The 27,968-nt window shown below is 43.4% G+C and overlaps 1 protein-coding gene and 1 long non-coding RNA gene across 2 annotated transcripts in view; one reads left to right on the top strand and one right to left on the bottom strand.

Moving 5' to 3' along the window:
- Positions 1 to 27,968, bottom strand: part of LOC101290327 (gastric triacylglycerol lipase) — a 482,017-nt gene that overhangs the window by 316,617 nt on the left and 137,432 nt on the right. The gene's annotated exons all lie outside the window — the stretch shown is intronic.
- On the top strand, positions 19,141 to 25,996 carry LOC117196429 (uncharacterized). The gene is made up of 3 exons (XR_007471149.1): positions 19,141 to 22,040; positions 22,884 to 23,993; positions 25,898 to 25,996. It is a non-coding gene; the product is annotated as an uncharacterized LOC117196429 (long non-coding RNA).

Raw genomic sequence — 27,968 nt, 5'->3', positions numbered from 1 at the left:
CCTGAACTAACCCAGGGAACAAAAGGCTGAGCTGAGACTTGAACCCAGGCCATTCTGAGTCCAGAGCCTGGACCCTTAACCACACTTCCCTATCTCCCAGTCATTGTGGATCAGGGCTGATCCAGACTTTGGGGGACCCTGAGCTTACACGTTTGGTGGGAGGCAGCCCTCTTTAAGAAAAAGAAAAATGTATATGAAAACAAAAGTCAATACAGGGCCTTAGAAGGGGTCCATGCAGGTGAGGGAGGCGGAAGCTTAAGCTCCATTACCTTCCCAGGAAATCCGCTTTGGTTGTGATAATGCCATCATTGCCAACAATGTAACCCTGAAGAGTAATAATTATTCTTCAAATGCAAATATATGAAAATCTGGTTGGATTAGGATTTTAGGATTTACTTTGGAAAACAAAGCTGTTCTGAGTGCTTAGGGACCCCACCTGCTCCCTTCCCAACCACCATATAATTCCTCTGCATCTGAGTCATACCCCACCTGCTCAGGTTCTCTCCACATTATCCTTGTATCTCTATTGATCTGCCTCACTTTCAATTTCTTAGTAATAATTATAATTATAACTAACATTACTAGAGGTGAGAGGCACTGCTCTAAGCAATTTTCTCATTACTTGTTAGAAACTTTTCAGATGAGGAAACCGAAACCCTGAGAAATTCAACAGTTTGTCTGTGAAAGCTGCGTTCTTAACCATTACGCCAGAGGGCTTCCAATAGCCTAGGTCAATCAGACGTTAATGCAGGCAGACTCCACAGAGGCCAGAATGAAGTACAATAATTACAATGTCTTGATAAAGTACCAAATATAAGGCTAGATGCTCTGTAAGTCACAGACTTAATGCCTTGATCAGAATCCCCTTTAGGCACCTGTGAACAGTGCAAGATCAAAAATATATTTCAAGTCGAGTCAGCAGTTCTGAGACATACAAGACCTTGAAATATGTGATTTAATTGATTAGAAAGACATTTTTTTCCCCTGGGTTGCAATTGCTGAAACCCCAAAAATAAGCTTGGCAGTGCCTGAATTTACATATTTATCATAAGTTTTATACTTCTTTCGTCATTATCAAATTACCCATACCAGAAAGTTGTGCTTCCCCTGAAAACGGGTCGCCAACCAGGAACCGTGCCTGAGGAAACTAGAGAGGTTGTGTCAGATTATCTGGTCAAACTGGCTTGGCAGTATTCCTGGGGCTGAAGCACCATGGAGAGTGCATATCTGAGTCACGTTCCTCGAACTTCAATGTTTGAAGGAAGCTCAAAATTTATGTAGTTCAAACCCCCTTCATTTACAGATGAAGGCAGTGAGACCCTGAAATACCAAAAGTCACAGAGCTAAGGAGCATCATTCATTCAGAAAACTAATTGAACTGATTATGGGGCTAGGACAGAGGACTTTCCACTGCCCCATGCTGCCCCATGGTTAAGACATACCATTGGGCACAGGATCAGTAATCCTGTGATCTTTTTTTAGAAAAATTTCTATGACGTACACATGCAAGGTTTTCATTGGTCTGGGCTCTGCCTGCCTATCACCATCATCTCCTGCACTTCCCCAGTATGAACCCTTCTTCTTTATATTTCCCAGAAAGTACTCACTATGTGCTCTTGTCTCAGCTCAGGCTGCTGTAATGAAATACCACAAGTTGGTGGCTTATAAGCAAAGGAAATTTATTTTTCATAGTTCCAGAGGCTGCAAGTCTGAGATAAAGGTGCCAGCATGGTTGGGTTCTGATGAGAGCCCTCTTCCAGGTTGCAAACAGCCGACTTCTTGCTGTATCCTCACAAGGTGGAAAGAGGGGGCACTAATTCCATTCATGAGGGCTCCACCTTCATGGCCTAATTACCTCCCAATGGCCCCACCTCCAAATATCCTCCCCTTGGGAATTAGATTTCAACACATGAATTTTGGGAGGGGGACACAAACATTCAGTCCCTAACAACTCTCTCTGCTCTGAGCCTTTGTGTAGGCTGCTTTCTCCATCTGGATTGCCTTTCTTCCTATTCACCACCATAGGAATTCCTTCATTTATCAAAATTCACAGGTGTCACCTTCACAGTGAAACTTCCCATGAAGACTGCACATTCCCCACCCATTCATCCAGAAAGGATTAGTTTGATCACTTTTCTATTCTCTCAATGCACAGTTCTCAGGGCTTTTAGCACTTGCCACATTTTATTTTGGCTCTTGGTTTAATTTTATTCCCTCCATTTAACTCTGAACTGCTTAAAGTCAGAGACCCAATGTTGGTCATCTGTTTAATCACTTACTGCCTAGGCTCTAGTGGGTACTAAAAATACTGTAACAGTATCAGTAACATTCAATCCCTACAGTAATCCTAAAGGGAGGGTGTGGTAGGGGTGGATACTACCAGTGCTCACCAAGGCTTCTGGTTCTCTTCTTAAATTTAGACATGGCCACATGACCTGCTTTGGCCAATGAAATTCAAGCAGAAGTGATATATGTCACCTCCACATAGAATTACCCAGGAACAGGTACTCTTTTCCCCTGCAATGGTGGGCCCTAAAGTCTTGTGTTGGACAGGCAACATCATAAGATGGGGAAGCTTCAGTCACCCTCTGCTGACCCACACTGGACATAGATCATAGAGAAATAGATCTCTGTGGTTTTAAATTACTGATATTTTGTATTTGTTACTGCAGCATGACTTAGCCTTTTCTGACTAATACCAAGAGGGTCTAATATTATCCTCTTTTTATAAATGAGTTAAGGTCACCCAGGTGGTAGGTGGCAGAGTGAGGATTCGAACTCTGCTAGGTATAATGTTAGAGCTTGTCTTCCAGACCACTAAGGAATAGAGAAGGAGAAAAGCAATCAATCTTCTTCCACACTGAGCATCCCAATTGTTGCTTCCTTTCCAGCTTCCAGCCATTGTCGGGAATTGGTAGAGCAGCTATTCCTTCAGGGGGTATCTAAGCAAGTTCTCCCCTACCTCCTTCCCATGTGCGGGAAACTAGGGGCACCCACAGTGCTCTTCAGCTTGAGAGATCTGTGCTTATCGGTAACAGAGCAACAGAGGCTGCACTTTATTTCCCCCACTTCCTCATGACCTCTATGCCAAGGATCCCTAGGTCTCTGGCGAAGGGATGAGCCTGTCTTTTCCAACATCCAGACATCACAAGCCCCTAACACTCCAAGGTAGGAGTACCTCTACAGAATTTGATCAAATGGTTCCTATGATGACCTAATGGCCAAATCTTAGGCCTGGGATTTATTACTAACCATCACCTTAACTCACCTTGCAGCTTTGAGTTTATCACTTTCCCCATTATTTCAGTCTGTCCACTTGTAAAAGAGAAGAATGACCATTTGCCGTCATCAAATAATAACTGTGCTTTGCATGGAAATGAGCAGTCCTGGTTAGCACACATATCAGGGTTACACAGTCAATATTAATTATCTCATGTATTTCTCACTATGGCCCTAGGAGAAAGGCATTATTATATCCTCTGTTTATAGCCATGGAAACTGAGGCTCAGAGAAATTAACTAATTTACTCAAAGGTATCAAAACAAATGAGTTATGAAGTCAGGGTGCAAACAGGACTTTAAAGACTGTTCTTTCTACAAGTCAAATTAGGTTTTATTTAATAGGATCCAGAATGCATAGTTTTAAACATTTATCTTCGGTGTCCAAAGTCCTCTGAAAATGTATGCCTAAAAGACTCTCTTACAGTAATTACCGTTAAAGTCACAGTCAGTCAATGATATTTATAAACTACCCTTTATGTCCTACCAAGAATAATGACAATAACATTTTACATTCCAGACTCCCTTTCAACTTCTCAAAGTACTATCCACATCAGCTGATGCATTTTATTCTCTCAGAAATACTATGATTCCTGAGAGATGAGGTCAAAGAATTTGCCTAGGCAATGGTAAAGTCTCCTGACTCTTCATCCAATGAAATTTCTTTTGGGAGGAGGAATGTGTGTTTATGCATGTGTGATTTAATTATTCTATTGGATTTTTTTAGGTAAAGGAATCAGTGTTTGTTGTAACAAACCAAACAGTACAGATCTGATTTTGAAATGAATCACATTCCTCATTCTTCTTCCAATCCCACCTTCCCAAAGTTATCCATGGCAATGGATTGGTATATAATCTCCCACTTTCACTCCAGACGATGAAAATCCACGGTTTCTAAGATAATATCATAGACCGAGTCATGTAGTAAAATGCACGTCCTCCAGGAAGTCAGGAAGTGTGATTTTGATAATTTTTAGCACAGGAATCCATCTGAGATGCCGTCATTGACCCTAGAGTCTATTGCTGCATCCCCTACTCATCTCATGCCTGAATCCCTCTTCCTAGCTCCAGGCCTCTCAGCCTAACCACTTACAAACAAGGCTCCCAGGATTAATTGGCACTTGTGGAGTTTGGTATGTTCCCGGTTTCTCACCCACTTGACATAATATGTGTTCATCCTTGTGCATAAAAATTATGAACCAAACCCACTCTGTCACCCTAGCCAGCTGCCCCTCAATTTCTGCTGAGGGTATTTTGTGGTGTCTAAAGATGACTTTACAAGAACTTTAAATTAGGAGTGAAGTCTTGGTACACACAGGGACATCTAAATAACTGATTCTGAAGTGCAAAATCCCTGAACGCAGCAGATCCACCCACTAATCCCTTCCTGCCACTCTCCTGACAGTGTAAGAGTGTCTCTTGGGCTCTGTCCTAAAATTGGTTTACAATCGTTTAACTTACTCTCACATCACATCAATTTTGACATTATAATGTGATTTACATTGATTTGAGGCTGCCATCAGAGTGAGCTCATAACTATGTCAAAACCTCTGTTGAGTAAATAAAGAACTGATTTTGAATGTGGAGAATGATGGAGGATGGAAAAATCACGGAAGGGGACCAGAAACAATGCAAGCTCAGTAGGGAAATTTTAGACATCAAACATTTTTTTTTTAACACAAAATACCAAAGGTCACTAGTCTCCCACATCAAATACACAGACAATTTTTTTTTAAACAAATCCATTTCAGTCTGAGTCTTGAGACAAGTCTAAAATATATGATTCTGCAAAGAAATTTCTAGGATAATTTTAAATTTGTTGTTTTTTAAGAACGAAGGAGGAACTGTTTGGGATGGCGGAGGAGGGAGTGAAGAAGAATAGCGCCATCTTCCTCTCCATCCTCCTTCAGCACGGGGACTTCAACCTACCCAGAGACGTCGACATCTAAATAACTGATCCTGCAAAATCCCAGAATCATACTCACTTGCAGGCCTAAGATGCCACCAGAAGGGCAAAGCAGGCTCCAAAACGTGGCATTGTGCCTGCTTTGAAAGAGCTAGTAGCCCCCTCTGTACTCATTTAAGGCTGCCTGGAGCACCCATACTTCGCCCAAAAGCAACTTCTGCATCTATCTTGGCAACAGTTCAACAAGGGGATGAGGTTTGGCCAAAGGTGGGTGGAATCAGCCTGAACATGTTCCTTCGCCCGTATTATCCTGTCTGAAAAAGGCAGATGGAGACGGAAGGCTTTCAGGCTGAGTTCCCGCCGACCTTAACTGGAAGAACTTGCGCTCTTTCACATCTGCAGCTGTGTCCTCCTCAGGGAGTTGTCCAACTAAAAGTGATTTTAAACATCTGTCAGCTAAATCAGAGCTCCAGATTTAGCACTCAGGAACATTATGTGGATTTGTGATGCTCGCTGGAGAACGCTGGATACATAAACCAAGCTCACATGAGACAGCTGGGTGGTACTCTGGTTGGTAATTTCATCTATGACACATTTAATTTGCCTGCACATTTATGAACGTTATGTAAAGGGAAAGAGTGACCATTTCCCTGCAAAGAGCTTTCGGAATTACTGCAAGATCAATAGCCAGAAGGGAGAGTCTTTACACTGGAACACTGACTGTATTCTGATCCAGTCATTTGCCTAGAATTAAAAGAAAAAAAAGTCTCAACGGGCTCGTTTTGTCTGAATTTCCTGACACTCTTATTTTCTGCCCTTTCTGGTGCAGCTATAACTTTGCTCCTCTGTACCCAACCTGGAGGAAGAGAAATTCTGCACACAGTCATGATTCCTAGTTGCCATCGTTGAAGATGTCAAGCATGGGAGGACCATCCTCGCCCTCCATCGGATGGATGTTTCTGAAGAGATGTACTACTGTTCAGGAGAACTATGAAGCCAGGGCTTCACTCAAACACTCTCTCTTTGCTGAGGCAATACTCCTGGATGATTGGCTAGAAATCCTTAGTGCATTATGGGGCTTTGAAACCCATCCTGTCATTTCCTGAGATCATGGTGCCCTTGAAGGGAGACAAGGGGAGACACAGCCTTGCAACTCACTATGGGTTCCCAACAGATGACTGATCACAGTGGACCACAACTTGTGAATTTGCTTTGCTTAGGTTAGTACAAAAGCTCACGGCCTCCAAAGTCCATTTCTCCATTAAGCCTTCCCTAGTTCCTCAGACAGAGTTACTCCCTTCACTGAGCTCTCAAGACAGCCTGTGGGTGCCTCACATCTGGTATGAATGTGTGATTTTGTTAGGCAGTGTCTTCAGATGCCATTGTGATCTCTAAGGAAGCAGAGATAGCGTTTAATCTGTCCTGTTTGTACTCCCAATATTAGGACAGGCCCAGAGACTGGGGCCAACTGATATTTTGTAGATAGTGAATAAATGCACGAGGGATGGGCACTAGTTTGAACAGCTTAAGAATATACCACCCAGAGGCAAGGAAAGGTGGTTCTGGTGTGGGGTTGATGGCATGAGGAGAACCCTTGCAAATGTACCCTAGGTAATCCACACATGGATAGCACCTGTATGCAGGGGACTGACTCAACACAAGTTTCTCTTGCTGTTGGAGAGAGGGTAGCCCTCTCAAAGGTACCAAAGTCCAGGCGAGGACAGCCAGGAGCTAGGACACAGGAAGAGGAGCGCCATCTGCATGGAGTTGTTTGAGGGGGCTGAGCAGGGAGGGGCTTCTGCCTCAAAATGTCTTCTTTCTGTAAGTAGAGTGTTTGAAATGTATTCCTGAGGGCATTTTGGTTCTTCCTTCTATTCATCCCACCTCCAGGATGACACACTTACCTTAGGAGGTCACTTAAGGTAATAGTTAAAACCAAAGACTGTAGCACCAGACAGATCAGGGTTCAAATCCTGGTCCGTAATTCACCAAGGTGTACTATCCTGGGAAAATGACTAAACATCTCTGAGCTACCTCATTAGGTAGCTGAAGGGATTAAACGAGCCAGTGTGAGTAGAGTAGCTGGCCCATGGCAAATGCTCAATGTAGTCAATAATATCATTACTACACTTAGTTTGGACTCTTTCATTTGCAAATGATTAAGAATGAACCTGGGGCTTCCCTGGTGGCACAGTGGTTGAGAATCTGCCTGCCAATGCAGGGGACACGGGTTCGAACCCTGGTCTGGAAAGATCCCACATGCTGCGGAGCAACTAGGCCCATGAGCCACAACTACTGAGCCTGCGCATCTGGAGCCTGTGCTCCGCAACCAGAGAGGCCGCGACAGTGAGAGGCCCGCACACCGCGATGAAGAGTAGACCCTGCTTGCCACAACTAGAGAAAGCCCTCGCACAGAAACGAAGACCCAACTCAGCAAAAATAAATAAATTAATTAATAAACTCCTACCCCCAACATCTTCTTAAAAAAAAAAATAAAAGAATGAACCTGGCTTAATAAAAAAAATAACAGGTGTGTCTCACAGAAACCAAGGGCGGGAATGTACCTGGGCCTCAGGATACCTCTTTCCTGGTCTGCACATTTGCTCTATTCTCCTCTCGGCTTCTTCTCTTCTCAGGTTCACGTCATTGGTGGAAAAAACCCACCTCTCAGCTCCTGAGCTGACATATTGCAGATTCAGGTCCCTAAAAAGAGACCTACACAGGTCTTTTTTCCTGGCCTTAATTTCACGTTTCTGGGGAAAGACTCTGACGGACTCACCTTGAATCTGGCTCTAGCCCTGCTCACTCAGCCACGGCAGGGCTGAGGCGTAGGTCAGGCATAGGTCACAGCTATACGATGGCCTCCTCTACCTGGGGCCCACTTTATTGGTAGGGATGCTGGCAGAGAGGGAGGGCAGTCAGGTATGGGGGTTAGAAATCACCATGAGATGTACAGCCTATAAAAGGTACCTTCAAACTACTATGATGATGAAAATGGGGCATTTAGAAATGTGAAGAAATGTATGAAATGTCCTTCTGTGTGAAAAAAAACACAAATATTGCATACATGTTATAAGCATAACTAGATTCACTTATAAATGTAAAGATCTATAGGGAACGTAAAGAAATTGTCTTTATGTTGCAGTGATGATTTTTTTAATGCCCCTTAATTTAGTAACAAAACTTTGTTTAATGTGGAAAGCTCCTAACCCTTGAGCCAGTTGCCACCTAACACCTTAGCAAGGATTAGTTGACAACTGGCTTGAGAGCCAGGCCACAGGGGACAGATCCAGGCCTGGGGAAGAGAAGGGAGGGAGCAGGGACGTGCCAAGGGCACTGGAGACAAGCTTCTTATTCCTCATGGTGTATGAATACTGCGACCAGACCCTCTCTTCCTGGAAAGGCAGATGCCTGGCTTAGAATTCTGAAGTCTCCATCGTATTTTCACAGGACATCAGTGAATTTCAGGCCCAAGACAGGGCAGCTACCAGAAAACTCCTTTGGTAAATAAAAAGGCATCAGAAACATTGTGAAACGCACCACATGGTTTTCAGGGCAAGGCTGGTGCCAACTTCTAAAGACCCTACAGACCTCTAGAAACATTTCTATAGCAACAAATATGTCCACGCTCACCCCAGCAGCTTCCGGGCCCATCTGGCACTCTGTCCCCGGGTCCCACCCCTGGACCCAGTGAGGATAACCCTGGAAAAGTCTCTCCATTTCGGCTTTGGCACCCTGCTTCCTCAGCCTGAATGTCAGTGTGCTGCTGCCCCTAGCATTTCCCCCAAGGACTGGGCAGGACAGATGGTCACTGTCATGTTAAAGCCAAAGACTCATGAAGCAACATTGAGAGCACTGTGAGAGCTTCACTCCTACCCCAGAGACAGACCCCTGAGACTCCTGCCTGGACAGTGCCCCAGGCTCTGAAATGCAGTGGGCAAATCACATCCACAGCCCGAGCTGCAGAGTAGAAACATTGTTTTTGAAATTGCTCAAGTTGGCTGCCCTGAGACATTGCCCAAATGTTTCCTTAAACTCTGCTTTTATCTTCAGCAAAACTATATAAGGCCAGAGCTCCAGAGAAATTCACTGCCCCCTAAGGAGCGAGTATTCAAGGCCCAAATTAGAAGATCAAGCTAGAGACACTTCCTTTCTGTTTCCACAACTATTGTCTTTTTTTTTTAATTTTTATTGGAGTATAATTGATTTATAATGCTGTTAGTTTCAAGTGTACAGCAAAGTGAATTAGTTATACATATACATATATCCACTCTTTTTTTAGATTCCTTTCCCATATAGGCCTTTACAGTGTATTGAGTAGAGGTCCCTGTGCTATACAGTAGGTAACTGTATTAGTTACTGTAGTAACTTATACTGTAGTAACTTATTAGTTATCTATTTTATATATAGTAGTGTGTATATGTCAATCCCAGTCTCCCAATTTATCCCTCCCCCACTCATCCCCTGGTAACCTAAGTCCACAACTATTGTCTTAACTGAAACCCTTAATATCACCGACTTCTGCAATTTCAGCAGTGTTTATCTGTAGCCTGAGGCCTCTGTGTCCTATGGAGTGTAGACCTGCAAAGTTATCTATGTAACACATTTATGAAAGAGGCATCCATTCACAAAGGTCATCAATTAATTGAGCACCTACTCTGTGCCCAGGAGTGCACTAGGAGCTGAGTATAAAATGGTGAATAAGACTCAGTCCGGCCCCAAGGTGTCTACAGTCCATTAAGGGAAAAAGATACCTACAGAAGCAATGACAGAACAAGATGATAAATGCTCGTGGGACTAAGGACAAAGGACTTAGTGCATCAACAGAAACTTAACAGGATCTTGAAGGGTCAGAGAAGGTTTCCGAGAGCAAAGACTAGATCTGAGGAGTCCTAAAAGAAATTAAGGATGTGGGCAGAGGAAGATGGGAAACAAAACTGTAGCCCTAGACCCTCCAGCCACAGCCTCTGACCCACCACATATCATGAAGCCCAGGGGTGAGCTGAGTTTGCCAAAGTAAAACAAGCCTATACACCTCCGTGGAGAGCTGGATGGCGTGAGGAGCTGGACACTCAGGAATGAAAACAAAAGCTTTCCTTCTTCCAGGAATTATTACCAAATCTGACTTTCTGATAGGCGGTTTAGAGAACTTTCTGCCAGAACAAACTGGTCAAGTCAATCTGAATAATTCATCGAATATGCAGAATACCTACTGTGTGCCAGGGAGCAGGGGGAGTAGGATAAATAACTCCTGCAAGACCAGAGAGAGAACAGAGGCGAGGTGGGAAAGCGTCCGGGGTGGAGGAAAGAAGTAAAGGAAGAGGTACTGGGCAGGCCAGGTGACCCAGCTGCTGCTTACGAGTAGAAACTCACTGGCTGATTTTTATTTGACGATTGTTGACTAGCAACCTCATCTCTGTCAAGATGAACAGGGAAAGGGCTTCCCTGGTGGCGCAGTGGTTGAGAGTCTGCCTGCCGATGCAGGGGACACGGGTTCGTGCCCCGGTCCGGGAAGATCCAACGTGCCGCGGAGCGGCTAGGACCGTGAGCCATGGTCGCTGAGCCTGTGCATCCGGAGCCTGTGCTCCGCAACGGGAGAGGCCACAACAGTGAGAGGCCCGCGTACCGCAAAAAATAAAAATAAAAATAACCGTTTCAGATTTCTCATTGTACACATAAGGAAACTGAGGGACACACCAGTTGAGATGAATTGTCCAGAATTCCGCTGCTGCTCATTCTTTCATGTATAAATTCATGCAGATATTACTGAGCGCCTACCTCATGCTGGGCATTGTGTATGATGCACTGGCAAGTGCAAGTACTAGAAGGCAGTTATCCGGACTTCCAGTCCAGTGCTCTCCTTTTATAACCTGGAATTTACGTTTTTGGTCCTGGGTAATCATGGAAGGGTGATCTAATCTCTAGATAGCAATCTATACCTTCTCTCTGACTATGGAAGCATTTTGATCAAAGGCAAAACATGGAGGAAATATTTCGACCTCAACAGATAAAATTATCATGAATTTTAGGTTACAGCTTTTAAAACAATCAAGGTTGGCAGAATGGAGCAAATCAATGTGCAGTTTGCTCTTTTAAGCTCTGAGATTACTGTCTGTTTTGTTACAGAGTCTAACTAGTTAACAAACTTACATGCCTCTTTCACAAACTGTATTTTTAGGATGATGATCTCAAGCCATTAAAGTTTGGGTTAATGAAGTTATCTGTGGATCACTCCCAGGGAACTTTAAATCAGAGGACACAGATGTGTGGTCTCAGCCAGAGGTTATATTTGGTTTGGCTGGCAGAGTGTTGGCCCACACAGCAGTTTTTAAATTTTTGAATTACTTCATAGGACTTAAATATCAGGAGATTATTATATACAAGTTAAGATTCTAGCTTCCCCTACAAAATCAGAAGTTCTTGAAACACCAAGCCACAGTCTCACTCACTGACAGCATGAATTGACAAGGGCTGTCTACGGGGTAGCCTATTTAGACAGGAGAACACTGGCCACAGCCCCCCTCACCCCTGATCTCCTCTATAACTGCCTGACTCACTCAGACACATGCCAGGCCCTGCTGGCCCTTGAGTTCATGACCTCTGCTTAGTATCAGGGGTCAAAATCTTTACAAAGCTCTGTGGAGGCTTCCAACCAATTTTCTCCAGGTGTTGAGTGCAAAATGATTTTGGTGATCAGTGGAGTTAGAGGAAAATATGCATTAATTCACTCAACAAACATTATTGTCTACTATGTTCCAGGTGTGTGCTAAGAATGAAGGAGTCTCAGATAAATAAGACTCAGTTCCTCCAGGAGCCCATGGACTAGTGAGGGAGAGAAACATGTACGTGATTAGTACAGTTTCTCCAAATGTTATGGTGAGTCACGGTAGCACAAAGGTGGGAGCGACCAATTTTAATCAGGGGAATTTACAGAATTTTAGTAGAGAACATAACTGCACTGAATGTTCAGGGTCCAACCAGGAAAACAGAAAACATTCTAAGTAAGGAAAATGGAGCAGTTTGCTATTGTAAATCGCTAACCCAGGAATGGGTGGTTTTAAAACATGGCCCCCAAGTTCTTTGACCTTTCTCTCATTGAGGGATGTGTCCCTGCCACCCCCCCACCCGCCGCCGCCAACCCTGTTTGAATCTGGGTAAACTTGTGACTGTTTCAGTGAACAGAGTAGGAGGAGTGTGATGCTGTGTAACTTCAGAAGCTAGGACACAAAAGGGAGCTTCTGCCTGATGCTAGATGGAACACTCTCGTTGGGAGCCCTGAGCCACCGTGTAAGCGGACTGACTGCTCTGAGGTTGTCTTTAAACACAAATTTCTTATCTTACAGTTCTGGAAGTCAGAAGTCTGAAATGGGTGTCACTGGGCTGACATCAAGGTATCAGGAGGACTAGGTTGCTTTCTTGAGGCTGCAGGTGACACTCTGTTGTCTTACCTTTTACAGCTTCCAGAGGCTGCCTGCACGCCTTGCCTAGTGGCCTCTTCACCCACAAAGCCAGCAAGGGCAGGTGGAAACTTCTCACATCGCATCACTCTGACAGTGACAATCCTGCCTCCCTCTCCCACATTCAAAGGACCCTTGTAATTTACATCGGGCCCACCCAGGTACTTAGGGTAATCTTACTTTAAGGTCAGCAGTTAGGAAACTTCTCCTTCTTGCCACGTCACATAACATACTCTCAGGCTCTGGGGATTGGGATACAGACATCTTTGTGTGGGTCAATGATGCTGCCTACCCCAAGAAATTCTTGTGATGCTTAGCTTTATAGATCAACTTGACTGGGCTAAGGGATGCCCAAATAACTGGTGAAACAGTATTTCTGGGTGTATCTGTGAGAGTGTTTCTGGAAAGGGTTAGCATTTGAATCAGAGGACTAAGGAAAGAACTGCGCCCTCGTTGCCCTCAGATGGGCATCCTCCAGTCTGTTGAGGGTCTGAACAGAACAAAAAGGTGGAGGAAGGGCACATCCCCTGTCTTCGCTTAAGCTGAGACATCCAACTTCTCCGGCCCTTGGACATCAGTCCTCCTGGTTTTCGGGCTTTCAGCCTCAGATGGGGACTCACACTATTGCCTCTCCAGTTCTCAGGCCTTTGGACATGGACTGAATTGTTCCGCCAGCTTTCCTGGGTCTCCAGCTTTCAGATGGCAGATCGTGGGACTTTCTGGCCTCCATAACGACGTAAGCCAATTCCTATAATAAATCTATCTATCTATCCATCTATCTATCTTATTGAGTCTGTTTCTCTACAGAACGCTGACGAGTACACTTATTATGTACCATTGTTTTCACATACTTCACTTAATCCTCACTACAACTCTATGAGGTAGGTGTTCTTACTGCCCCACTTTTACAGATGAGAAGATTGAGGTTCAGCGACGATAGTTGGCCCAAGGTCACACAGTAAATGGCAGGCGGGGGACTCCATGCCAGGCCTGTCCAGCTCTGCTATTCATTTCTACAAACTCACCATGTTCTTCCTACCTCGAGGCCTTCGTATATGCTGTTGCCTCTGTTTAGCACCCACTTTTCCCTTCGTCACCAGGCTACCTTCTACTCATCCAACAAATTCAACTCACATGCCACTCAATCAGGGGAGCCTTCTCTGTTACCACAGAGGAGGCCAAGTAGTTCCGTTGGGTGTACCATAGCTATGCTTGATCACCTGTGTACATTTCAGTCTTTTCTTAGAATTAAATCCCCAGTCTTTATCAGGGCCTTGAATCAACCAGCCCCTGGCCCGTTCCAGCCTCATCTCTCCTTCCACTGTCTCCCTTTGCTCTCCTCACTCCGGCTGTATTCACCTTCCTTCACCTCCCTGAACTCATCAAGCTCTTCCCGAGCTCAGGACCTTTGCACACATCTTTCCTCTAGCCTGGTTTCCAGCTCCTTTGCTCGGGTAATTCCTCACTCTTCAGGTCCCAGCTTTACACAGGCCACTCAAAAGTGAGTTAGGGCCTGCATTACGCCCTCTAATGGCTCCCTGTATTTCTCCTTTGTGGTGCTCATCGTGATTGTAATTACATGATTATTTGGGTTATTTCTGTGCTTAAAACCATCTCTGCCATGATACCAAACTCCACCGCTTCAGAGCATGTTTGGTAGCATCTCAATGAGTACTAAATTAATTAAATAACAGTGTGTGAGCTTGTCCTGGCTGTGGATGTGAGGACATGGGAAACACTCAAATGACTTCTCTTTAGAGATACTGGAAAACTGGAAAGTGGCTTTGCCTCTAATGTTCAGAAGAAGTCCATGACTCTTCTTACCCCACTCTTTATGAGCACCGTTGGTCAAAATCAAAGACACTTGGATGGACCACATTTCTTAAAGAAAGAGCCATGTAGGAAGAGGATAAATACACCTGTTCTTGGGTAGCTGCTCTTGTTTCTCAGCAGTCTTTCTTTCACGAGGCCAGCACTGATAAGCGCAGCCTGGAAAACAAGCACATTAGGGAAGGTGGTCTCAATCATCAGTGTGCACCAGAATCACGCGGGCTTCATCCAGGTGTCATCCTGGAGATTTCCAATCAGTACTTTGCAGTGGGGTCAGGAAAATTACGTTTCCAGCAAGCTCCCACCAGGTGGCTGGGTGCCGGTCTGGCTAGTTTCTGGACCACATTTTGAGAAGCAGTGGTGAAGCATTCTCAGACTTCCGTTTCATCACCTGAAGCCCAGGATCACTGCACTAGGAGAGAGCCTGGAGCGCTGTATTTTTACCAGGTCGCCGAAGTTTCAGAAGCGCTGGCGCTCAAACTTGGCTCTACATCGGGGAGGTTTTAAACACCGCTAATGCCAGGGGCTCAGCCCTGGAGATCCTGATTCAACTGATCCTGGAATCAGCCTGAGCATCAGAAGGTTTCAAAGTCCCTAAGTGATCTGAGTGCATATGAAAGCTTGAGAACTCTTGGCCGAGAGTAGTCCTTCTCAAACGTTAATGGCCTCAGAGTCACACAAAGGGCCTTTTAAACCACAGAATGCTGGCCCTGCCCTCCGTTCCTGATTCCGTAGGTCTGTGTTGGGGCCTAGGAATGTGCATTCCTAACAAGTTTGCAGGTGTTGATGACGTTGCTGATCCCGGGACCACACTTTGATAACCACTGATCTAGGGAAGGAAGACAGAGTAAGTTGACTGGGCCTGTGTTTCCTAGACTTGAGTGGGCATAGAAATCAGCAAAGGTCTTATTATAATCTACGTTCGGCTGTGGCAGGGTTGAGGGGTCGGGGTGGGGAGTGAGGAGTTGCAAGACTCTACATTTCTAACAAGATCCCAGGTGATGTAGTCCACAGCCAATAAGCAAGACCTGAACTGTTTGGGTCCTAGTCCTGGGAGAGCATGGAGCCCGAGCCTAGGCAGTTTTTCTGGCGATGCTTCCTTGGGCCATGCGATGGGCTTTGTGTCCACAGCCCCAGGTATTAAGAAAAAGATCCTTTGCACACCCTTGCTCCCTCCCCGTCTATTTCCCTCTGTGACTGCAGGAAAAGGAGTCTGACTGAGAGTAGGATTCATGTGTTCCTATGTCCCTGCCCCCCCGCTTCCCAAAACCATTTTAATGTCACATTATTTGCAACAAAACAATACAAATGACAGTTATTTGGGTCAATTGCTTACCATTTTTGCCTAATTACCATGCAATCAAAAATTAGTCAAAACACATGTCAGATTAGCTTCTGTGAGCTTTATTTGATTACAACAATAACCTCCACTCTGTATGCTAACCTTCATGGCTGGTTACACATGTAAAATGGTTGTCTGCTCACAACTTCAAAACATCCGAGGGAACACTGGGCATTAGAGACATGGTAAATTATCCAATCTGTTGGTTTCCTGCAGTAAGGAATGGTTAAAGCTGTGATTGCTAGTTTAGGGGGCCTGTCTATATTCCTACCCTCTTTACTTCCAATGTCCTAAACACGAGAGGGGAGTGGGGGAAGAGGGGTAGGAATAGGAAGAGAAAAAATGGGATTTAGATAAACGTGGTAAATCTGTTCTATTACCTACATTACACACTGGGTGTGTTTAAAAGAAAAAAAAAAAAAAAAAGACCAATCCAGAGGAATTGCTGCAAATCACACAACCCTGATTACATGGCAGTATTCCTGGTGGGAAAGCCAGAGTAGTGAAGGATGGACTTTAGCATGTACTATGCATTTATTTATGGTACAGCACATCATCAAACACTTCACAGGCTCTAAGCTGGCAAACCAGAGGCCTTTGAAGAGAAATAATGAGCTGAGAGGTTCACGACATGCTATTAAAAAGTTTGTGACTGGATTCGGAAAATCAGATGGGTCTCCAAGGAAAGGGACAATTTCTGAGCCATTGCACTTAGAATATTTTTTGAGCTCCAGAGCAGATATTTATGAGAAGAGAGAGTTGTTTTTGTCTCCGATCCAGGTTTGGACTCTGATGTACAGCAGGGAAGCCGCTTCGCACTGCAGACCTGAAGTTCTGGAATATCCATGATGTCACCTTTTTCTACTGATCTGCTACCACTGCACAGAGGCACGCTATTAGCTCTGTGATGTTTTAGCTTAATTCTCCCACATGTGGGTTGCAATTGCAGCCAAAACAAAGTCGGCAGGGGATTTTACAGCCCCTGAATTGCTCAAGGTGCTGCTGGCTCGGTGAGATCAGGTCAGGACGCACGCATTATGAGCGAAAAAACAAAGAGAAAGAAGAGGCCCCAGGACAGTGGGATTTCCGGTTGCCTGGTGTGTGATTTCCAAATCAAGCCTTTGGTCTTCCAGTCAATGATTTGATGTTCTGTGTTTTCACCTTTGAGATTTTCAGTGCTTCTCTGGCAGATGTGATGGGAGAAAGCACCCTGTCTTGAGCGGTGAACTGTGGATGGAATCCCTCTTACTGAATTAGAAAGGAGACATTTTAGGATACGAGCTCATGAAAGAGAAGAGTTTTGAAATGGAAAAAAAAAAAAAAAGTACACACACACACACACACACACACATACAGTAACACATAACTAGGCCAGCACAGGATGCATTTGTGGTTAAGCCATCTTTCCCATTGCAGATGACACTTTAACACTTTGATTCCCAGAGTCCTCCTGCACACACCCAGCAGGAAGAGATGCCTCGGCAGCTGCCACCCTAAAGCCAGGCTGCGCCAGAGACGGAAGGAGGAAGGTCTGGCTGCACGTGATCACCAAAGCCTTCAACTTGAGATCAGTCTGTGACTCCTTCTCTTCTCCCCACCGGCAATGTCGTGACATAAATGCGTAACCCTCGCTCCCGGAAGATCTTCCGAACGATGGGACAGAGCAACCACACCAGGAAAGACTACTTGTGATCATTAGGGGAAGAAAAGGGGGGAGTGGGGTGGGTAAACTGTTAGGCTAATCAAAAGCAAATAACTGTTGTTTTTTCTTCAGCTGTCTTCGCAAAAGTCACAAGGATGATGGTACATTTTCAAGCCTGCTCCAGCCAAACTCTGAAATATGCAAGTATTGGTTTCGTATGCGCAAAGCTGCTCTTTTTTTTTTCTTTTCTTTTTTCTTTCACTGTGGGAAAATGAACTTATTTTCAGTCACCCCTGACATCTGACCACTCGACTGATCACGAGGACACTGTGGTAAACCACAGCTCAACTTGAAATGATCTCTTTCAGGCGCGGTTCCTGTATTTTGGACGGCACCAGCCCTGGCTGCCCAGCTTCAGTTTGCCTCTATGGGGGTTCCATTTTCGCTTTCCTCCATCGACTCAAAGCAAGTGGTCTTATTCTAAAGTCTTTCAACTGGGCTCATCCTCAAAATAAGCTGAGTACAAAAAACGACACCAGTTTTCCCAGCCAAAGCCCTAAAAGTGGCCTATTTATACATTGTGTTCTTCTTTTTCAAAAGGGCAGGGGGCGGTGAAAACTTTAAACATCCTGGAAAAGAAACCAAAAAAAAAAAAAAAAAAGCCAATTCTCCTGATTAATATCAGGATGATCCAGCAGGGTTTATACATATTCCTTCTGTTTGAATCATCTTGTTTTTTGTAGCTGTTTTACACCTCCAGGATCCTGCCATCTGCCCACTCTAAAGAAACGCAGCAAAGCATTCCAAAAACAATGGCTGGAAGGAAATCATTTTGAACAAACCCAAGAGATGGGCTTGTCTGCGCCCTTCTGCTTATTGCTACGCTCCCTGGAGGAGTGTGGGCTGGACCCGAGGCTCATGCTGCGTGGGTCTCGTCTCCTAATAGCCCCCCTCCATCCCCTCCACCCCGAGCCCTGTCATGCCATCGGGCTGACAAGAGATCTGGCTGCCCTCCTGGCTGAGGAAGGAGGGGGAGGAGGGGTGGGCGGCCCCCTGGGCAGCTCTGTCCTACTCGGATCTGGTGTGTGTCACTGGAATGACAACTTGCAGAAGGCTGGAAGCCTGTGGACCCTACAGCGGGCCCGGTCCCCCTCACTCTCTTGCTACCCGAGACAAGAGTTAAACAGGCCCAAAGAACACGCAGAGGCCATCGGGACAGACGAAAGCAGTCTTTCGTTTTGCTCACAAAAGCCTGGGAAATCTAAAGCTTAGCAAAGGCTTTATCAGTCCTGGGGCTGAGCCAACAAGCAAGCTGAAGTTCAGTTGGCCAGGCCAACGCAGCTGCTGGCTATCCACGCTTCCCACGGGGACTTTTCTTCAGCCCGTGATTTAGACAGTGAAGGGACGGGTAAGGTGCATGTAGCTGCCGAGGGTGACTGGAGAAACGAAGTGCCTTGCAGTTCCCGAGCAGTTTAGGTGGAGCAGAGAGTGCAGAAAAGGTTTTCTTTCCAGCCGCAAGATGAGGTGTCAGTTAAAGGGCTGCTGGCCTTGTGGAGAGGTTATTACTTTAAAGGGATATTGGCAAATGCTTCTGGCTGAACATTTAGGCTTGGTTACTTGCCTTTCCCCCACAGTTCATAGAGGGATAAAGATATTACATGAATTGGATTTTTCTTGTGAATTAAAACATCGATGTCCTGACAAGTTAGTGCTGAGCAGGCAGAAAGGAGGGAGAGGACGAATGCTTTGCCTTCCGCGCAATGCAAAAAAATGTTCCCAAAACAGCATCATCCCACTCATTGTTCAAGGTCACCAGACTGTGCATGCTCAAAACGGGACTCAAGACTCCCAAATCCCAGTGTCTGATTAATTGTCCTTTGACTAAAACAATGAAAATAAAATGGGTTAGCAAAAGGTATTGCTCCAGGCCCAAAAGTTCAGAAAGCAAGCACACCCTCAAGGAAAGTAGGATTTTCTTTAATTAGGCTGACGTTGAATGCCTCCTTAATAATGCTGTAAATGTGAAATTGTCATTGGCACGGTAGGTATATTGGTGATTTTTTATCATGCCAGTTAAAAGGTAGTGAGTATCACTGTGCTGGGTTCCTGGCACTGGGCAAGGCATTTCCCCCACATTATGTGATTTAACCCTCACAAGTACCTGGGGGGTATCATGGCCACTATTTTACTGATGGTGCTAAAACTGATTATAGTTCTTTGCTTGATGTGTAAGTGGTAGAACTGGGATTCAAGTCTAGGTTTCTAACTTCCGTGTTTCAGAACCACTTAACTGCCTTTTTAAAATAGCATCTTATTTTGTGTATTCATATCTGGGTCGACTACTGTAAAGTGTAAGTTCCTAGATGAGAAAAACTATGAGCTGAAGCAGAGCTTTCTTTGAATTACCTACTTGCCATATTTCGCCTAAATATGAAGGTAGTGGGGTTGGTCGTGAAATACTAGCATCCGTCGCTTTTAATTAAATAGTGCACATGTTCGTAAATAAACTCTCTGTGAGGAAGACAATATATACCCTGATATTTCAAATGCATTGAGATGTCCAGACATAAAATAGTTTGGGTCTTATAAGAGGAAAATATTGGTTTGAAAAGTTGGAAGGTTAAAGATGTTAGTCCACAGGTGACTCGGTGCTAAGTGCACATTGACAAAGCAGGAAGAGGGAAATTAATTTAGTTAGCATCTAAGTTGGAGGATGTGGATGCCAACCTCTCTTAAAGTAGAGGAAAAAGACATAATATCATCTTTTCTCTACATTTTTCTCTTTCTTTTTGAAAAAAGGAAAGATATGGGGATAGGAAAAGCAAGTTAAAAGTGCTAGTAACACACAGATGTAGAGAACAAATGTATGGACACCAAGCGGGGGAGGAGGGGTGTGATGAACTGGGAGATTGGGATTGACATATATACACTAATATGTATAAAACAGGTAACTAATTAGAACCCGCTGTATAAAAAAATTTAAAAAATAGAATTCAAATATTCCAAAAAAAAAGTGCTAGTAATAATAAAGATGAAAAATGGATTGCACCTGCCCTCAGGGATCTCACGGTCCAGAAGTGGAAGCAGACACATTAACAAAACAGTATGAGAGATGAAAAATAGGAACAGGTACAAGGCACAGAAATAGGGTAGAGGGGACGCAATTACCTAGAGAGAGAAGGAAAAGGTGAGGAAAAGCGTCACAAAGGAGGAAAACTTGAGCTGGAATTTAAAGACTTTGACTAAGTGCATAATGGAGGGAAAAAGAAAACTCTGTACAAAGGCACAGAGCATGAAATGAGCTGACATTTTGGGGCCCAGAAGGAATCTGATATTGCTGGAGGAGAGAGCAGACAGGCTAAGTGTGGAGAGATGAACTGGCGAAGTAGTTAGGAGGCTGGGTCTAGAATGTGGTGTGGTGAGCCACTGATGGGTTTTCAAAAGCGGATTTGAGTTTCCAAAAAGTTACTCTTGCGGTGCTGTCAAGAATGAATGGTTGGTCATCTGATCAACAAAATGAAAAGCCAGTTGTTTCAAAAAAGTAATTAAATAGACAAACTCCTGCATGATTGGTTTTTTTTTAAGAGGCAGAACTAAACAGTACTAGATATGAACAGGGACATTGAAGCAGAAAAAAGTAAATATTTAAAAATCATAAGGGAATCACGTGAACAACTTCAGAGCAATATATTTGAAACCTTAGATACACCATACAATTTTTAGACAGCATAAATTATGGAAATAAACTTGAGAAGAAATTGACACTGAATAAACCCATAACCAGTAAGGGGAAAAAATTAACTCCACAGTCAAAAGTACACCACAAAGACTACTAGCTCCAGAGGAGTACGTGGACAATTTTTTCCCAAAACTTCAAGGAAGAAATAATAACCCCTCACAAATAACCATTCTAGGGAATAGAAAATGAGAGAAAACTTGCCAACATGTTTTATAAAGTCATTATAATCCTGATGTCAAAGCCAGAGAAGGACAAAATAAGAATCAATCTCACATATGGACAAAGAAGCAGAAATACTGAATAAATGTAAGCAAGAAATCCGAAATAAGTGTGTATATATAAATGTCATATAAAGTATATTTTACATGGCATGCAAGAATTGTTTAACATTAGAAAATCAATCTTATAATTTATCACATTGACATATTACAATTCATAATGGGAAACATTCAGGGAAATTCGACACCTGTTCATAATTTTTAAAAAAATCTTTGCCAACTGGTATGAATCATAGCTCCATGACTTATTCGTTAATAAATTTTAATTCAGGTAAGAAAATCTAAGCTTTGTACAAAAAAGGAAATGAGTGGATGAGAAGAGGAAAGAGAATGGAGGCAAAGAGAACAATTATGAGGTCATCATGACAAATCCAGGTATGAGACACAGCCTTCAGAGGCTGGAGGAAAGTCCTGATGGTAGAGGCAGAGGGGAGAGCAGATTTCAGCCATAGTTAGGAGGAAGACCGATAGAAGCTGCTGACTGACTGGGCGTGGGAGGAGGGTCGTAATGAGGAGACAGGCGTTCATTATGACTCCTGGCTTTCTGCACTAGGTGGCTGTGTGGATGGTAATTCAATTACTCAAAATTGAAAATGCAGTTTGAAGATTTGTCTGAAATTAGCAAGTCCTCTTGCATGAGGGTAAAATAACTAAGAGAACTACTCAGCAGCCTGAAAAAGAGCTTTTGCCATCACTGGATTTCAATTAATAGCAGGACAGAGAGAGAGAGAAAAGCATTACCTGCTTTTGAAGCCCACGTTAGAGCTGGGCCTGGCAAAGTCGCCACTTGATAAACACTTACTGAATCAGGCCAAAGCTACCAGCCGTTTACAGACTGTATGAATGAGTAAGAAGCTGAGGCTGTGGGGTACCCAGCATCACAGCAGGCAAGAAAAAATAAAGTCTACCTTGGAAGTATATAATTAATCTAGGGTTAAGAAGTACCTAATAATGGTAATATTAGTGATACAAATATTTTTAACATTGAAAACAGAGCAAAGAGGGAAAGATATTTTCATTTTTCTTAAATCCTGCTCTATCATATATTCCGTTATGTTTTTATAAATAATTATTACATTTTTGAATTAAAAGTTAAGCTTTGTTCACAACAGATTTAATTTGTATAGAAAATCACAGAATGTAATACTTTGGTCCTCAAGGATTCCCACGTGCCTGAAGCACTGTGTCCATATGCCGGCAGCTACAAGAATTGCCTTTTTCTTCCCTCTTCATTTCTTCAATTTTCCCTCCCAACTTGTTAATATCTATGTATGTCCCAGTCAGTATGCTGTGATTTGAATCATATCAAAATCTATAGAAATAAACCAAACTAAATCACCACTTTCCTATGTATATGCAAAGTGTCAGGAAAATCATTGGTTAAACATCCCACTGTTCATTCTTTTCCCAGGCTGGATGCAGTGGACCCAGTGGACAAGACTATAGAGCATGGAGGGCCACCTTGAAAGCAGTCACAACCTACAGAAGGCAGCATCAGGCAGCTGCCAACGAGTTTTGTTAAGAGTAAGATCAGGGTTTCCCTACGAGAATGACGATGACTTCACTGGGCTTTAAGGAAATTCATTCAGGTGTGGAGTTGGGTGGAAAGTGCCAGAAAAGTATGAGTGACCCAGCTAGAGTTTGGTAATTATTTCATAACTGCCTGGTGCTTAAACCTTTGGGACACCAGATCACAGATTGTATTACCTAAGGACCAAACCCAGATCAGAGGGAGAATGTACTAGAACCCTTTGCCAGGAGCAATCTCCTGCTGAAACCATCCAAGTGGCAGGATCCACAGCAGGACAAAGGAACTTTTGAAAGGGACTTGAAAAAGAGTTCAGTTACTCTGTGGTTAACCCATCAAAGCCGTCTTCCTGTAACCCAGAGGACAGCAGGCCTCGACATGTGCCGGCCATTTGGAAAACAGAGTCATATGGAGTAGATCAAACATTTCAGGAGAGCCCCTTGCCTTGAAAACACGGACCCTTATGAAAATCATTAAGCAATTGGTTGTTATTTATTTGCTTACACTGTGCTTCAGCAAAGCAAGCAGGAAGATGAGGATAAGAACCACTGAGCCAGTTTCAGAGGCCCTAGTTCAGGAAAGAAGGATTCCCTTACACCCCTGATTTTAAAGAGCCTTTTACGAAGACATCCTACCACACGGCTGGCCTAGGGAGGCTGTCTTGGCTCCCTTCGACTGTGTATTAGGTTAACAACCACCTCAAGCTTCTTAGAAACCTAGAAATCCCCAGGCTGTTAGAGGAATTCCACAGGGCTAAGAAAACGCTTGCAATCTCAGCACTGGAAGCAGAAAACTATTTCCAAACATCGTCCTTTCTCACTCTGTGGCACTCTGTGTAACCCACTCCCAGCCTCAGAAAACCTGGGCGGCTCCACAGCACACCCGCAAATCTGTCCTTCTTAATGAGCCAAGCACTCTTCGTTCATGGCTTGGATCCGTGGACCTGGGAACGAACAAGGAGCAAGTCCGTATTTTCACTTGGGGAGTTACCAGGTTATTGTGCATTGAGTTCCTTCTCAACTGAAGTAATTCCATTGTCTGATGCCTGGAACTTTGCTTGCTTTGAAGTTTAAGGAAGTAGCCCCTCAAGATTCATCCGTCTCCTAGCCTCAACTTCCCTTTCACTCAGACGCAAAGTGCTTGTGAGTGGAGAAGGGCTCAGCAGCATGTCATCATTCTTACACTTTGGGCTTTCAAGTGATCTGTGCTCTGGGGGATGCTGAATGCATCGCCTCAGAGGCTCTGGGAAGTGGGGGAGGAGGCTGGCTCTTGGAAGCTGAACTCAACTTCTCCCAGAACATTACAGAGGTTGAAAAAATCTGTCCTCCAAATATTCAACACATATGTTCTGAAATTCATTAAGTTCCAAAATTAAAAAACAAGTTTAAAAGATCCAGCATTGGTTCTTGTACAAAGCAGATACTCAAGGAATGCTTGTTGACTGAGGAATTTGTTAGCTGATAAATATGAGAAATACAGTCTGTTTTGTACCACATGGCAGCTGAGGTTGCTAGGAAGACATTTGTCCCTGGCTTGTCATTATACAAGTTTTAGAAAATGAATTGCCTAAACCCTACCTGTGTTTGAAGAACAACTTCCCTGACAAAGCCTCCTCAATACTCTCTGCTTTGTCATTTTTGGAGGGGACAACTATCACTTGGCTTTGAGTTGTTAATTAACTTTTTGGTATCTTCCCAACTTCATGGTCCCCAAAGGGAAAATTCTGTCTTATTTTTCATTTACGTAAATTTTGGAGGTAACCCCCTCAGGATCCAACATGAGTTTCTGCACAAAGTACATACTCAACAACTGTTTGTTGACAGATCGATTTGTTCATTAATAGATATTAAAAATACAGTCTGGTCTGTACCATATGGCAGCTGAAGTTGCTGTACACAAAAAGCGTCATTCTCTGCTACTTTTTTATAGACCGTACTTAGAAGAAATATTTTTTAGAAGACCTTTTCTGTGGTCTCAGGTTAGGTTTAGACACCAGTATTTAAGAGGGAATAATGTGTTTTATGCAGTAAAATAAGACAGCAAGTATACAAATATTGCAACACTGCAGTGACGTTTTCTGTTGACAGAGATGTTGATTAATTTCTAGTAGGCCCATGACAGCCATTTCTGAGGAGCCTTAGTTATGAGAGATGCTCGGTAGATGAGCTAATCAGGTTTTTTTAGAGTACAAGATCTAGTCTTGATGCTTTTTGTATTAAGAAAGAAAGGAAGGGAGGGGGAAGGGAAAGAGAGAGAGAGCAAGTGAGGAAAAAGGAAGGAAGGAAGGAAGGAAGAAACTCTGTTAAAATATCCACATACGTGATTTAACCACTTATTAGCTAATAACTTGTACACATAACAAGTATGTCAATATAAGAAAGTTGAAAGGAAAAAGAAATTCCAACCCTAGAAGTATAATTTGGGGATCTTTCCCCCACTTTGCCCAATGCCATCGTACTTCCAGGCCTAAGGAAAGCTCATTCTGGGAGTCTACCTAAACTCTAGAACTTCTAAGTATCACTCTTCTTATCAGTGCTTCAGATCGGGATATTCTTCCAATAGAAGTCTGGGAAATAGGTCTTTACATTCACTTGCACGTCTTATCATTGGGACAATAGCCTCCCCACAGCAGGTACTGGCTCCTTTCGGTGGACTCTGAAGGCATCGTCTCATTTAATCACTCCATGGAGGCAGGAGCTGTCTCTTTTATTTGAGGAAGGCTGATACACGAGACGTGCCCAATACCTATTTGTCGAGAAAATACATTCTCCTATCAGCCCTATGAAGTAGCAGCAGGAGGCCAGTTTACTGGATGGGGAAATTCAAATGTGAAGGGAACAAGTCACTTGCCTGAGATCTTCGCAGAGCCTGATTTGTACCACTGTCTCTCTGACTAGCCTCTGTGCTGACCCCTCCTGCGAGAAGGCAACCATCTACCTTGGTACCCACCCTCATCAATGTATCTGGAGGGCTACTTTCAAGGGGATCCTTTCCTTTTGCTGGTAAGTTAAAAAAAAATGAAAAACTCCTTTGATCCCTTGAAGATGATTAGCTATAAAGAAAGCTAAACCATCGAGGCCTACACGATATTGTTTCCCTGGGAAATTTTTTTTTTCTAAATCGGGAAATGGTTACTTAGGCCCCCATAAAGCCAGCTCAGAGCTCTACTTCTCCTTCCTCTATCAAGACTTCATTGACTTGGAAAGTGGCTTCTGCTCCAAGGACTGTGCCAACAGCTTTTACAGGCTGCCAAAACTCTCCACCTCTTTCTTAAAGGAGCCAGGGCCTTTCTTTTCTAGAACTTTATGCCACAATTAAGCAAAACCCAGCCACTTTCAAACAATGTTATACCACAGTTTCCTTAAAATATATTAGAAACCTTCCTATATCTTATTAAGGTATTAAAGTATAATATATGTGTTCAGTAGCAATCGTCACCTACTCTACTGAAAGTTCAAAAAACTCTAAAGAGGTGGACAAATATTGATCAAGAACTACCAAAAACTTACTATACCTGATTTCTTAATTAATATAAATGTGCTATATTTATACATACAGCAGCCCACAGTGATAACAAGAGCTCAAAAGGGCACATAACTCCCAAAACCAAAACCTGTGTTTTAGTGAAATGCATTACAAATAGGATTCCACCTGTGCAATACTTTTACAATATAAATTTAAAAATAGAGAAATTAGCTATCTATTAACCCATATTGGTCATTTTTACTGAATCTACACATTGCCAAAAATTGTATCTCAATGAAAAAAACTTGAAGGAAGAAAAATAATAGAGAAATTGCTTTTTAATGTCAATGGAAGAAGACCTGAATCTGAGTGGATGGGTGGATGGGGTGGATTTGTATAAATTGACTTGATCATATTCTTTTTTTAAAATTGAAGTATAGTTGATTTACAATGTTATCTTAGTTTCTGGTGTACAGCAAGTGATTCAGATATATATATATATATATATATATATATATATATATATAGTCTTTTTCATTATGGTTTATTACAGGATATTGAATATAGTTCCCTGTGCTATACAGTAAGAGCTTGTTTATCTATTTTGTATATAGTAGTGTGTATCTGCTAATCCCAAAGTCCTAATTTATCCCTCCCCCACTCCCTTTTCCTCCTTTTCCCCTTTAATAACCATAAGTTTGTTTTCTATGTCTGTGAGTCAGTTTCTGCTTTGTAAATAAGTTCATTTGTATCATATTTTAGGTTCCACATATAACTGATATCATACGATATTTGTCTTTCTCTTTCTGACTTACTTCACTTAGTATGATCATCTTTAGGTCCATCTTGACCATATTCCTTTTGGGTTTTTTTTTGCAGTACGCGGGCCTCTCACTGTTGTGGGCTCTCCCGTTGCGAAGCACAGGCTCCGGATGCGCAGGCTCAGCGGCCATGGCTCACGGGTCCAGCCGCTCCGCGGCATGTGGGATCCTCCCGGACCGGGGCACGAACCCGTGTCCCCTGCATCGGCAGGCAGACTCTCAACCACTGCGTCACCAGGGAAGCCCTTGACCATATTCTTAATCTTGCAGTTGAGATGATAACATTATTCAGGAGGCTGCCATTCATTCGTCGTACTGAGATACGGTATACAAACCACACAGCACCACGTGTGGCGCGTGGGCTCGGTGTTTTGTTCTAGCCAACCATGCCAGTTACTGATACCACCAAGGCTACTCCAAGAGGAGAAAACATGATAATAAAATTGGTCAAGCCAGTCTGCTTTTAATACTACCCCTGGTATGACCGTGCTTACTGTTAGTGGAATTCATTTTAGATCTGTTAAGAATGAATTTATTTCCATATGAAATACAATAAAACACCAGTTTTCAAATATATCTTCTCCATGCCCGACTTAATGAAATCTCACCCATCCAGCAGGCTCGTTTTGAATGCCACCTCCTCCATTGCATCTTTCCTGATCTCTCTTCCACGCAAATGTTT

This window comes from Orcinus orca, chromosome 14, assembly GCF_937001465.1.
Source record: "Orcinus orca chromosome 14, mOrcOrc1.1, whole genome shotgun sequence".
Taxonomy (NCBI): domain Eukaryota; kingdom Metazoa; phylum Chordata; class Mammalia; order Artiodactyla; family Delphinidae; genus Orcinus; species Orcinus orca.
The sequence above is the reverse complement of the archived record's forward strand: the minus strand, read 5'-3'. Positions and strand labels throughout refer to the sequence as shown.